Source organism: Bos taurus, chromosome 2, assembly GCF_002263795.3.
Source record: "Bos taurus isolate L1 Dominette 01449 registration number 42190680 breed Hereford chromosome 2, ARS-UCD2.0, whole genome shotgun sequence".
Taxonomy (NCBI): Eukaryota; Metazoa; Chordata; class Mammalia; order Artiodactyla; family Bovidae; genus Bos; species Bos taurus.
In genome coordinates this window covers 72,628,082-72,642,646 of record NC_037329.1, presented here as the reverse complement: position 1 = coordinate 72,642,646, position 14,565 = coordinate 72,628,082, and the positions used below count along the sequence as shown (strand labels likewise).

Genomic DNA, 14,565 nt, shown 5'->3' with positions numbered 1-14,565 from the left:
AACTTATGATTACTGAAGGGTAAGGAAAGGAGGGATAAATTTGGAGTTTGGGATTAACATATACACATAGTACTATATACAAAATAGATAAACAACAAGGACCTACTGTATAGCACAGGGAACTATGTTCAATGCCTTGTAATAATCTATAAGGGAAAACAATCTGAAATAAAATAGATATATATGTATATATAACTGAATCACTCTACTGCACACCTGAAACTAACATGATGACTGTAAATTAACTATACTTCAATTTTAAAAAAGAAATAGGAAAAAATTAGATGTGTGCTCTTTCTTGTATGTATGTTATATTCTCATAACTGTTTTTGAAGGATGTGTGGTCCTTTTTAAACTTAATCAAAGGGGTTTACTTAAAGACTGTCTCAAGTGTCTGCATTCAAAGTTCCAGAGAAATCAATAAGTGACACAGAACTTGTCCACTGGGTTTGGAGGCCAGTCTCAGGAAGCTCAGGCTGATGGGTCAGTGGGCAGCAGGGGTCCCATAGACAGGGCCTCCCACTCCAGATCTTCAGGGAAAGCAACCCACACGGTCACACTGGCTGGGGGTTGGGGTGGGTCAAGCCTGGTGCAGATGCATTACCTGCAGACCTAGGGCCAAGGCCCAGTCCCTCCCAGGCCCCACACCCATGCCTGGCGAGGCCTTCTCAGACCTTCTGCCCTTCAACCTACTGCTACCGACTGTGGGAGGGACAAGCCCAGGTTCCATGGGACCTGAAGCTTATACAGTTGGGATAAGGGAGGCTCTTTAAAAGAGATATCAAATAATGTGTCTACGCTTCATCACAAGGCCATGGAGGGGGCTGTGCAAACAGGGCCCTGAAGCATCAGCCTCTGCTGAATGAGACTGATTTGTTGGAACCCAGGTGCCTGACCCTGACACTGGCCTGCCCCCGACTGTCCATCAGTACCTTCCGGGGCCTGCCTCAGCTGGGGCCCGCAGAGCCCTGCTCTACCCTAATGGTCGGCCAGATCCAGCCCACAGAGACCCTGTGGAGCAAGGCCACTCCCGAGAAGACACCACCTCCACCACCTGGGCATCCCTTGCATCTATCACTCTATCCCTCTGCAGCCAGCTATAAACCTTTGGGATAGCAGCCCCCTCCCATCTGTCATTCCTAGCTTATCTTACTTCTCTGGTGACTATTAGAACCCTATGAAGGGATTTTAACATGTTCCTCAGATGAGATTTGATCTCCAGCATCTTTGCAGAGGGAAGTTCTGATGAGCTTTAGGGAGCAGCTGGCTTTGAGCCCAGTTTGGTTTTTTGTGAGCCCCCCAGGTCAGGGCATGCATGGCCAGCAGGACATTATGGGGAGTGGCTCCATGACATCACCCCAAAAAGTTTGTTTCCTCCAGCAGAGATGCTTGCTCAGCAAGTAAGGCAGCCTTGATAACCTCTGGCCAGCCCCAAGGAAAAAGAAACGAGACCTCTGGACACCAGACCCTCTACAAAGAGCCCTGTCCACGGCATGTCCCCTGCCTTCTCCAGCTTGTACCTAAATGGTGTTTCTGATGTGCAGCTATATATGTAAATAATAGTATTTGAATAATAGCAATGTCCGAAAGCTGAAGGTAGGGAGGGAATTCAATTTCCTGAGCTTTTGCTCTGGACAGGTATCATTTTTTCCTGTCTAAACAAAGTGAAGGCATTGCAGAAACAGCAACAGCTTTGCAGGCAGGAGAGTCCAGATGTGATCCTGGCAAGACTCACCTCACTGTCCTCATCTGTGAAATGGGAAGAATAGGACTACATAGCCTTCTGTCAAGGAACAGAGATAATAGGCAGAAAGAGCCTGAAAACACAAGGACCCAGTAAAGGCTGGCTGTACTGTTTCTAAGTTTCTCTGCTTCACACTGTACAAATAAGAGATATAGTCTGTTCATGGTTCAATTAGCGATGCTTCTTAAGAGATCAGCCCATGTCAGAACTAACAGATCAGACTCACTTTTAACTGCTGTATATGGTTCCTCTAAATGGAGGTGCCATGGTTTGTTTAAACATTTATGGATTGCTTGGGGTATTTGCAACCTTTCGTTATTTTAATCAGGGCTACAAGGGACTTTTTTGTGCAGGCCTCATTGGGTACATGCTCCTTCAGAGTAGATCCTGAGAAGGAAAACTGTCATTACCTGCTGCCACAGGCCCCCAGCCCCAGCTCACACCATACCAGCAACCAAGAGAGGGCCGTTAGCAGGCATCCTGTCCTTCCTTCAACATTAGCCGACTACTAAATCTTTGCCAAATCAAGATCTACTCCTAAATACTACGAAGGTTGAGAGGTTTTCCTTTAATCCAAATTACATTGACAATTCCTCTTCTCATAATTAACTATTTCTATAGAAAAAGCAAGAGAGTTCCAGAAAAACATCTATTTCTGCTTGATTGACTATGCCAAAGCCTTTGACTGTGTGGATCACAATAAACTGTGGAAAATTCTTCAAGAGATGGGAATACCAGACCACCTGATCTGCCTCTTGAGAAATTTGTATGCAGGTCAGGAAGTAACAGTTAGAACTGGACATGGAACAACAGACTGGTTCCAAATAGGAAAAGGAGTTCGTCCAGGCTGTATATTGTCACCCTGTTTATTTAACTTCTATGCAGAGTACATCATGAGAAATGCTGGACTGGAAGAAACACAAACTGGAATCAAGATTGCCGGGAGAAATATCAATAACCTCAGATATGCAGATGACACCACCCTTATGGCAGAAAGTGAAGAGGAACTCAAAAGCCTCTTGATGAAAGTGAAAGTGGAGAGTGAAAAAGTTGGCTTAAAGCTCAACATTTAGAAAACAAAGATCATGGCATCTGGTCCCATCATTTCATGGGAAATAGATGGGGAAACAGTGGAAACAGTGTCAGACTTTATTTTTCTGGGCTCCAGAATCACTGCAGATGGTGACTGCAGCCATGAAATTAAAAGACGCTTACTCCTTGGAAGGAAAGTTATGACCAACCTAGACAGCATATTCAAAAGCAGAGACATTACTTTGCCAACAAAGGTCCATCTAGTCAAGGCTATGGTTTTTCCATTGGTCATGTATGGATGTGAGAGTTGGACTGTGAAGAAGGCTGAGCACCGAAGAATTGATGCTTTTGAACTGTGGTGTTGGAGAAGACTCTTGAGAGTCCCTTGGAATGCAAGGAGATCTAACCAGTCCATCCTAAAGGAAATCAGTCCTGAATATTCATTGGAAGCACTGATGTTGAAGCTGAAACTCCAATACTTTGGCCACCTGATTCGAAGAACTGACTCACTGGAAAAACCCTGATGCTGGGAAAGATTGCAGGCAGGAGGAGAAGGGGATGACAGAGGATGAGATGGTTGAATGGTATCACTGACTCAATGGACATGAGTTTGAGTAAGCTCTGGGAGTTGGTGATGGGCAGGGAAGCCTGGCATGCTGCAGTCCATGGGGTCGCAAAGAGTTGGACACGACTGAGCGACTGAACTGATAGCAGTATGTATCTGTTAATCCCAGCCTCCTAATTTATTCCCCCTCTGTTTCCCCTTTGGTAATCATGTTTGTTTTGTGTGTCCATGAGTCCCTTTCACTGCAGATGGTGATTGCAGCCACGAAATTAAAAGACGCTTACTCCTTGGAAGGAAAGTTATGACCAACCTAGACAGCATGTTCAAAAGCAAAGACATTACTTTGCCAACAAAGGTTTGTCTAGTCAAGGCTATGGTTTTTCCTGTGGTCATGTATGGATGTGAGAGTTGGACTGTAAAGAAGGCTGAGCACCGAAGAATTGATGCTTTTGAACTTGGTGTTGGAGAAGACTCTTGAGAGTCCCTTGGACTGCAAGGAGATCCAACCAGTCCATTCTGAAGGAGATCAGCCCTGGGATTTCTTTGGAAGGAATGATGCTAAAGCTGAAACTCCAGTACTTTGGCCACCTCATGCGAAGAGTTGACTCTTTGGAAAAGACTCTGATGCTGGGAGGGATTGGGGGCAGGAGGAGAAGGGGACAGCAGAGGATGAGATGGCTGGATGGCATCACTGACTCGATGGACGTGAGTTTGAGTGAACTCCGGGAGCTGGTGATGGACAGGGAGGCCTGGCGTGCTGCGATTCATGGGGTCGCAAAGAGTCGGATACGACTGAGCGACTGATCTGGTCTGATCTGAGTCCCTTTCTGTTTTGTTTTTTTTTTTAATGTATTTTTAATTGCAGGATAATTGCTTTGCAATGTTGTGTTGGTTTCTGCCATACATCAACATGAATCAGCTATAGGTATACACATGCCCCCTCCCTCTTGAACCTCCCTGTCATGTCCCATTCCGTCTCATCCCTCTAGATTGTTACAGAGCACAGGGTTGTGCTCCTTCCCTTTATATTTTGGAAATAAGTTCACTTGTGTCTTTTTTTTCCCCCAGTTCGATTTCACATAAAAATGATATCATATGATATTTGTTTTAATCTGTTTGGCTTGAAAATTGTTTTCAAACTCCTCCCAAATCCCTCCCTTTCCTCATCTGGGCCAGTTGCCTTTCATATGACTTCCCTCCAACTGAGAAGCACCTTGGCCAGAAGCACTCTGGTACCCAGAGCACAAGTCCCTGAGGTCCTTCCTGAGGCTTCCCCCAGATTTGGTCCAGTTCCCCTGGCCCCTGAGCCCACTCTGTGGCTGTTGAGCCACCTGCAGATGCTCACTCGGCCTCCGCTCTGATCAGATACCATGTGCCGCTGGGGGTAGCGCCTGCCCACGCCCAGGTTCCTGATCAACAGGAGCCCCTGTGAGTACAAAGTCTGCCATGCTAGGCTCAGCTACCACCACCAGCTGCCCGGCCACCTCAGACGCAGCACAGCCCCAAGCCACAGTCCAGCTTCCCAACGCCTACAAGAGTGGGTGCCCCCATCCATCTGATGGATGAGGAAACAGGTCTATTTCAGGCTAAATGGGGAGAAATCCAGGACCCAAACCCAGGTCTACCTGTCCCCCCAGCCCTCCCCCAGCCACATTCCACTGAGTGATTGCTGGCCCTAGGGCCGTCAGTCCCAGGAACACATACCCCAAATGAAAGTCACCTCTGGCACACCCTTGACTGAACTGAGGTTCCCAGGCACCCAACCCCCGCTGCGTCCTCCCTGTAGCTTCTCCCAGCACCACCCTCCACACTCCTTTTTCTTCTTTGCACGGACAGCAGCTGCCATAGCATGCAGCTGTTGACAAACTAGTCAGCATCCTGCCGAGGCATCTTTCCAAGCCGCCCGCGTCCTCCTGAGCAGAGAGATACCTCATTAGCGTGCTATTATATTTCAGCCCCGAGAAAACAATGCACGCCAGGAGACCATAAACAACCAGTACAAATGCTACAGGTCGTGGATGATGGATGCCACCCATGGATGTTCGACGTGGGCCCTGCTTACACAGACAGGAGTGCAGCCGCTTCCAGGCACATCCATCTTTTCCCCAAACGCTGACGCGGGGAGAAGTCGGCACGGCCTTGCTCCACATACACGGGGCCATGGCCCCCAGCCACCCACCACAAGCCTCTCTCCTAATAGGTGATCTATGCTGCTCTCTGATGATTCTCAGTATCTCCAAATCCTTACCATTCTACTTTGGCTACTGGTTCTTTTGATCATTGTCGTAACTTTTTTCCTCCTTGCTCCAGGTCCAGGAATTCTTGAAAAATAAAGTTTCAGAACACCGCAGCCAGTTTTTGTAAAGGGCTGGCCAGCCAGACGAGCAATCAGGCCAACGCCAAGGCAAACAGGGGCCCTCGCACAAACCTACAGAGCCCTCACAGAGTAGGCTCTGTTGGCCTGAGGGGCGGTTCTGGAAGAGCAGCCCTGTTCAGTTCTACGTCGTCATTCTGGCCTTTCGGGTGCCAGAAGGGACCATGGCCTGAGGCCAGAAGCGCTCTGGGGTGAGGACAGGCAGGACCTGGGGGCTTTCCCGTGTGGCTAGACCCTGGGGCAGCAGTTTCCTCCTGGACCAGCCTCTGGACAAAGAAGTTGATCTGGGTGAGGTGCTGGGCTGGCTGAAGACCCTGGGCGTCGACACCAAAGGTGACCAAAGAGGTATGAAACGCTCTCAGCAGTTACACACCCTGCACATAAGCAAGGTTTGACGTCGGTTCCATCGTAAGGTAATGGGGAGAAAGATGCAGCCAAATGCTCAGAGGAAGAACATTGTCCAGGGAGCCTTCGACTGCTCTAGGGATGCTTATGGCCCAGCCTCAGCTGGGGAGGCTGCAAACACTCTCCAGGCATTAAAAAGGGGACCAGAGCATAAAGATCCCTGAGGACCCCAAGGCTCTCTCAGAGGTTCCACAAAGTCAAACTATCTTTATCTTTTACTAAGATGTTATCTTTTTCCCTCTTGCTGTCTCATGAGTGGACAGTGGCGGTTCCCAGAGGCTACCACGGAACAGATCAAATGCAGGAAACATATGAAAAAGCTACCTTCTATAAGACCAGACAGTTAAGAGGTACATGAAGTTGAAAAACAAGGTCATTCTTCTCATTTTTTTGTTTGTTTTGGAAAACATTTTTCCTAAAAATGGCTTGTTTTCCTTAACTTGAAGTGGCTTTGTAACAATTATCTTAGGATGAGTTGAAAATATCTTTCACATTTTTCAGCTGGAATTTTGAAAATGGTAAATATCGATAGATACAACACTTCTGAAAAACCTCTTTGGAGTTCTCCATAATTTTTAAGAGCATAAAGGAGTCCAGAGACCAAAACGTTTGAGAACAGCAGTGGTAGAATTTTAATGACAGGGGGTGGTGAAGTGGGCAGGATGCCCTGGCCAGTGAAAAGGTTCCAAAGCAGGCAATACAATATGATCTCATTTTGTTAAAAAAAAAAAAGAAGAAGATAGATGTGTGTGTATAATATGTGGACACAGAAGGAAATGCAAGCACATGGCCCAAGATTTCACCACGGGTTCTGTCTGGGCGGTGGTGTGGAGGGAGGGATCCCTCTGCACCTGCCATTCACATATGTTACTACTACAATCAAATCAAGTGAATAATTCATGTTTAAGGTTTAAGCCTCTCCTTTTCAGAAAAGCTCATGGAAGAGTAAATTGAACAAATAACATTTTGAGCCCTTCCTCTGGGCTGAGTACCATGCTAAGGGTTCAAGAGACATGAGTATCAAATCTCAATGATGCTTATGGGTTATCAGCCTCATTTTATAGAAGAGAACCTGAAGGTCAGAGCATGATTGAGCATCTTGTCCACGGTCACACAAACAAGAGGGAACACACAGCCAGGACTCTGATCTGGGCTGGTTGGTCTGCAAAAGCCTGTGTCCCTGGCCACTGGACCACTGGCTAGGTGGCCTTCCCTTGGTTCTCCAGCCTCGAGAAGAGCCTGCATGCCAGGGTCTCTGCCCACCCTTTCTTGGCTCTGATGGGATGGGGCCCTCTCACTCTGCCCCATGGAATTCAGCTCTGGTGGACAGGACCCAGCTCTCTTCTGAGCATCCTGAAGCCCCCATGTCCACTTCCAGACCAGGCAGCGGCTATCAAACAGGGTGAGCAGGTACAGCAACACCTCAGCAAGGGTCCAGCCACCACCACTCCATCCCTCAGAAGCTCATCCCAAATCAGAACACAAATGCAGCCTCTGAGGCTGGACCACCAGGCCAGAAGTGAGGTCATGGCCCCAGGGACTCCCAGGCACAGATCTTCAACCTCAGCTTCTTGACTGCCCCACATGGGCTGGGAGCAGGTCACAGGGCGGGTGTCACGGTCTGAGGTCATGTTGCTGCCACCTGCTCCAGCCTGCTGACTTGGCTGCCCACCGCTGACTGCCTGGCACAAGGACAAACTCCGTATTGCCTCCCTGCCTCAGCAGGCAGCTCCCTATCTCCTTCGACCCCGGCACAGTGCAAAGACCCTGAGCGCCCCCCCTGGTGCCCCCTGGGAAGGGTCCGAATTCTCCGCTGGTTTCTGAACGGGTGTGCTTGCCGTGGGAGTTGGAAAACATAATAAATGGGCCTGGCTCCATGTGCAGCACCTAATTTGCAATAATATTGAAGTCTCCAACAATAACTCATTTACTCTTATAATAAATATATAAAAAAAAAGACAAATTGCTACATTGAACATGCATTTTCTTCACTGCAAGTAGCTGCGACCCCAGGGAGAAAGCCCTGTGCTGCTAACTAATAGTAAATCCTTTGGAAAATCATGTGTCATAATGATGGACAACCAGGGAAGGGGTGTTAAATAGATTTAGAGGTTAGCGACTCTAACAAGAACAAAAGCCGTCCTGTGCAAACCGCACCTTGAGAAGAGTACAGATTGGATGTGCTTAGCACTCACCTTTGGACAGCCAGGTGCACAGAGGGACAGAAAAGTTTCTGTCCTGGGTGGGTGTGGCTGGCCAGGTGTCAGGACAGAGTTGGTGGGGAGGGGAGAAGGGATGGAGAGGCCTAGGCTAGGATCTCCAGCCCTGCAAGGACCCCTGGAGGGAAGGTTTCCAAAAAGCCAGCCCCTTCTGTGCATTTGGAAGGCAAATGCTCACAAAGTGCCCACCACGTCCAGCTTACTGCAGGCATGGGGATGCAGCCCCTCTCAAGATAAAAGCCATGACTTAGGATAAGGAAGGCTCCCAGGGGTGTCGGCATCAGGGCCCCTGCGGAAGCCTGGTGGCTGTGGCCTGGAGGAAGGGCCGGAGGGAAGGGCTGCCTCGTTCTCCTAGTTCACTAGTTCACTAGTTCAAGGCTAGTGCAGTCATGAGTCACTCTTTCCCATCTATTCCTCCAAGTCCTGGCATTTTCGTTCTTCAATTTGGGAGTGCTGACCTCCAGGACAGGGCTTGACAGCCTTGTCCCAGATCCCAAGTGGCCTTTCCAACCATCTCTTATTGAACTTCCATTTGCAAGCTGGCACGGGGCCTGGCCCAGAGAGTTGGTGCCTGATGGCTGCTTACTGAACTGAAAGCAGTAAGCTTTCAGTGGACACGGGTCGCATTTACTGCATGCCTGCTGGCTGCCAGCTCTGTAGGAGGCTCCATAAAAAAGGGAAGTTTCAGGGGGTCGGATGACAGCCATCCGGAGGCACTGGGGCTCCTGGCACTGGGCTCCAACCAGAGGCCGGGCGGCCCTCTAGCAGGAGCTGGGTGTGAAGCTGGCATGTGGCACAGCCCTTGGGAGGGGCAGAGGCACCCATGCAATCTCACCACAGGGGTCACCTGCTGCCGACTTTATACCCTGTCCTCCAATGCAGGGCTAGTACTACACGGACACAACTACGGATCAATGTCACCTGCAAAGCTCAAGTTCTGGTCGATGTCATTGAGAATTGCACCTTGACTGGGGTCCATCCCACTCCAGACAACTTCACCAATTCCCTATAAGACCCAAGCCAAGTTGCTCCCTTCTCCCAGGACTCAGTTTCCTCAGCTATAAAATGGGGAGGGGGTTACCTAGACATGACACAGATCGTCACAGTTTTTCTCCCATTCATTCATTCATTCAGCCAATGATGGGAAAGTTTTCCACTTAAACTGATAGAAGTAATTCACAGTTATGAAATAACTCACTGAGACGGAGCAATTCTGTGAAAACAATGCTGCAAACCAAACCAAGCTTTCTGCCCCCCTCCCTGCCTCCCAAGAATATCAGTCTCTCAAGCACCAACCAACACTTTAAGGCTCTGTACTCCAGTGTTAGTTAAAATACACTGACACCACTTAGATGTTTGATAGGCTTTGCTTTAAAACTCAACACCACCCATTAGCCCAACATTCTTATACATATTAGAAACTGGGGACATTTCCAAAAATGTCTAGAAAGAGAAACAAACTACAAGTCAAATGGAGAGAGCCGTGGACCCCCTGCAGTCTGGAGCCCAGGAGGGGACATCCCTTGACCTTTGAGAACAGGCTTGCCTGCAGTTCCTTCCTCACTCCATTTCTCCAACTTCGAAATACAAGCACATAGATTTGCTTTCATTGGTGCTTTACGCCTTTGGTACTGCCAAACTGTTCCTTTGCTGGCTTCTAGCATATCCCTTCTGGAAACCTTTCTATAGTTTAAACAACACTGCCTCGTGATTGATGACTATTTTGCGACTGCTATCAGTTTACTATTTTAACCAATACATCATAAATCAGGAAGAGGAATGCCGGGTCCAACTGGAGAGTGTAGCTTTCGCTCATTACCTGGGAGGATTATAGCCATTTCATAAAATCCATTATCTAGGGAAAGGATCCTATTGGCGGGGGGCAGCAAAATTCATTTCATGCTTCAAAAGTTTGTGATGGGGCTGGCTAGGAAAAAAAACCTTAAACTGTTTGGAAGGTAGGGATCATGATTTGTTTAAAAACCACAAATGGGCAAGATTGAGCTGTGTCCATTATACTGAATGGCACTTTGTACTCAAATGTCCAGGGCCTTGGCCCCCTGACTATAGTCCACCCCTGACTCACCAACAGCTGGCCAGAGGAAGCACCCTCCCCACCCAGCTCCAGGCGAGGCCATGCTCATCTCTGCTAGGCCCTGTCTTGGTCCCCTCCAAGGCCATCTGCCCCATCCCTCCAGCCCTGTCTCAGCACGGCCGCGAGAGAGAGTTTATTCCACATGACAATCGGGTGTGTCCTTCTGCTGCCCTGAGGATCGGGGGGGGGGGGGGGGTCCCAATTCTCAATGCCTGTGACATCAGGGGGCCCATCTCCTCTCTCATCTCATCCCCACCTTTCCCTGGTCCCTCACCATGTTCCAGGGACAGTGACTTTTCCTCTCTCCTCCTGCCCCCTCATAGGGCGATGACACGCGGCTCCCTCTGCCTGGGAAGGTTTCCCTTTATAACACAGAGAAGCATATTTCCAGCTGACAGCAGCTGTTCGACTACGTCCACTACGTGTAGGTTTCCAACACTTCTCCTTTAGCACAAGCAGTCTCTGATTCGACATGGTGGGGTCGTGTCACCACTTCCCCAAAGGCAGCTGCCAAGAAGACCTTACCTCCCTCTGTAACTCTCTGTTTCCAACTAGCGAAGGGGAAAACACAGATGTCCCAGGGACCAGCCCTTGAGGAGGGCCTCTGTCCCTCCTTGGCCCTCCCTGGAGAGTGTGAATTCCGCTACACCAGGGAGGCTCTCCCAAGGCCTCAGGGGCACCATCGCCCCCACTGGAACAAGTTCCCCACTTTCAGGACCCCTGGGAGCTTCTTTCCTGGGGACCTGAAGGCTAAGACAAGTAAGGACTTGGAAGCCAGAAGAAAGAATCAAAAGGATGTTAAAAAGAGACAATGAAAGAAAGTGTCTTCCAGATTTTGCCAAGCCTTGAGAACATTCCTTCTGAATACGATTTTGTTTCTTCCTCTCCTCAATTCAACTTTTCCCAAATTCATTCCTCATGCGAACACAGTGTCTTCCCCAGGGAAGCTCGGCTTTAACACACACATGTTTTTCTAAGTAACTCGGAGCTGAGGCTCCACAGACAATAAAGATTCTTGTCTGCGAATCCTCCTTGCCGCTGAGACCACCAGGGAATTGCAGCGGTGAAGGCTGAGCTCCCAGACTCCCCAATTCGCCAGATCTCAGGAGAAGCTCCCAGTTCAAAGTTCTCCTGGGCACCCAGAGAGTTTCAGGGGCTGTCTGTCCCGGAGGAGGAGCTGCGAAGAAATCCTGCAATTGACGACGTGAATTTGCCTCCCACACAATCCCTGACAACCTCTTCCTTCCCTTCGCCAAGCAGGAGTCACTTCACTTTCTTTCGAATTCTGTTCTCTATCTCTCTTTCTCTCTAGTGGCCAAAGTCCTGCCTCCCCACCCCCCACCCCCACCTCAGCTCTTTGCATTCCCGCCCCCACCTCTCCCCCTACCTCCCCCAGCCGGCTTCCCCCTGGCTGGGCCCTACTCATGCTCCCAACTTCAAACTTGGAGCGCGGCGACGCGGCAGCAGAACCTGCAGGCCAGGCCTGTGCAAACAAGAGCAGCCGCCTCCTCATTTCCACTTGAAGCGTCGCGGGAAAGCGGTCTTTCTCCTTCAACTTACCCAGCGCGGCCGGGAGGGAGGAGGAATGCCACCCGCCTGGAGGGGCGGCCGTGCGGGGGAGGGTGTCGCCGGGCGGGCGAGAGGCCGCCGGAGCCTCGGGATGGAGCAGCGGGAGGGAACATCAAGTGGCCGCCGGGAGGGAGGCGGAGCGCATGAATCATTGATGACCGGCGCTCGCTCCCTTGTTCGGGAGGGTTTAAGAACGCGGCTAATCTAAAGGCCGGCTGGACTGGGGGATCCGGCTGCCGCTGCGGGCAGCGTGTTCACCTCCCTACGGGGAACGTTTCTGGCCTGGGAACTGTAGCGCCTTCCTGCTGGGAGAAGCTGCCTGTCCGCCGGTCCTCCACGGGGCTGGGCTGTCCCGGGGCAAGGGTCTGGAGCTGGGGGGCCGCAGTGCCTCAAGCTCCCTGCTCTGCAGCCCCCAGTGAGGGAGAGGGAGCTGGCTGGGACCTCAGGGGTCCATCCGGACCCGGAGGAGGAAGGGGAAACGGAGCCCAGGAAAGGGAAGGTGACTTGCTCAAGGTGCAAGTGGACCCCAGGCCACTGTCCCCAAGGAATCTCTGGAGGATTCCCTGGTCCTGTGCAGACACTGAGAGCCACAGAGCTAGGGAGCAGAGGCCTGCAGAGTGGCCCTTCACAGGCAGGGGTCACAGAGGATGTGACCCCAAGCCAACTGGCAGAAATGACACGTACAGAGTTTGTCTTTTGAGTGTAGAATTCTCCCCAGGCTATGGAAGCTCACCCTTCTTCTTTCATTCCCCTTCAATAGAGAGGGGGGCCATGGCAATTACCTTGGGACAAGCAGTGCCCATCAAACACAGCTTGTGGACCTGCCGGGGGGAGGTCGGCCAGGACCACTGATCTACAAAGCCTCCACCTTGCTCCCACACCACTTTCGCCAGGTGCCAAACTGGTGGAAGAATTCTGTATTTTCTGCTCACAGAGGGGAGGGGCCCACTGGGGTGGGAAGTGATCAGTATCATTGTCATCTTCGGCCCTTTTACCCCCAAGGACATTCTGGACCCTTTCTCCCATTTGATCTCAAGGCATCATGAAAATGAAAGGTGGCCATTCTGTCCCCAAAGGGAGAGCCTGACTTAATGGGATTAACAAAAATACAAGAGGCTAGAAATTCACCTCAGGAATGGAAAGGGGGAAACAGGGAGGAAAGGCGTGACCAGGAGAAGGGAGGCTTCTGAGCCATCTACCCCTCCCCACACCCTGACCCTTTGGAGTTCCACTCCTCTTTAAAAGAAGGTCCCCGATTCCACGTCGCCACAGGGACCCACTGAGTGTGGCCAACATCACCCCTGCCCCCACCCTCCAAATCCTCCCACTTAAGCTGTCAGGAGCACACCTGGAGGCTCCCAAAGCAAGACAGCTTCGTACAGAGAGGGCAGAGCCTGTGGAACCCACTCCTACGTCAGGAAGGCAGCCCAGGCCACCATGGTCTTCCCTGGGATCTTGAAGGAACTGTGTGCAGAAACACCAAGTGCATCCTTCACTCAAAGTCCTGGCAGTGCAGCCCACGGGCACGAGGCACCAGGCTGGGTGTGGCCCGCCTGCCCATCACCATCACCTCTGTCCCATCTTTGACCTGCCCAGGGCACACTGCCAGCCTTTGGCCCCAGAAACAGAGCCCCCAGCGAGGCCCCACACTCAGAAGAGGCCCCACCCACAGGACCTGGGCATCACTGGGGCCTCTGGATCCCAGGTGAGCACCATTCAGGCCTGCTCACTTCCTCCACTCTCCGAACAGCAGGGCTGGAGCTGAGTCAAGGCTACTTCCTGGGATAGGAGGGTGCGGAGGAGACCGCCAAACCAGATGGGATGGGTGGAGATGCAAAGGGTCAGAGGTTTGTCTTGGTTGATTACACAAAAAGCTCATCCCCAAACCTCCTGGGTCAGCAAAATGAAAAAGCAGGCCCCTTCTTGGGTGGTACGGCCTCAGATGGCACCACAGAGCCCACAAAAAAAAAAAAAAAAAACAAGGGAAGTGACCCAAACTTAGCCTCAGCCTGGGGGGAGCGCAAGGTCTGGGGATGGGGTGGGAGGCTGCAGGCCAGAGCCTCTCCTGGTGGCAAGGACACAACGCAGCAAGCTGTGGTGCAGGTGGGAGCCGGGGCTCCTCCCCAGACAATTGAGAACTGGCCTAGCAGCTACTTGCTCTCAATCATCCAGGGAGATGCTTCCTGACTTAAGGCATGTAGCTGTCTGGAGCCTCCCAAATCGCTACAATTATGCCTCTAAACTTGCTAGAAGCTCAAGCTGGATTTATACAGCCCGCCCCACCCCCAACCCTACTCAGAGACGGAAGTGAGGTGGCCTGAGGGGACAGGACCACAGGATGTCATCGTTCTTCCGTCCCCTTGGGCCAGAATGAGACAGCTCCTGGCCCAACCACGGACACCCCACAAAAAGGGCTGCTCTCCGGGCCCCACACCCATCTCCAGTTAGCCTTTCCCAAGGTGTTTGCCCTCCTGTTCAGACCTTCCACATGCAGCAGTAAGCTAGTTCTCTTCCACCAAGCTTAAGGGAGCTTTAAGAAATGTCCTCCTGACAAATGCCCTG

General features: G+C 50.9%; 1 protein-coding gene across 4 annotated transcripts in view; it reads right to left on the bottom strand.

Moving 5' to 3' along the window:
- GLI2 (GLI family zinc finger 2) overlaps positions 1-14,565 on the bottom strand; it is a 261,267-nt gene that overhangs the window by 111,339 nt on the left and 135,363 nt on the right. Inside the window, exon 1 of one of the 4 annotated variants that reach the window (XM_059892927.1) lies at positions 11,995-12,190. The exons of the other annotated variants lie outside the window; for them this stretch is intronic. The gene's annotated coding sequence lies outside the window, so the exon portion shown is untranslated. Of the gene's footprint in view, positions 1-11,994; positions 12,191-14,565 lie in introns of those variants that run through there. 4 annotated transcript variants of the gene reach the window in all.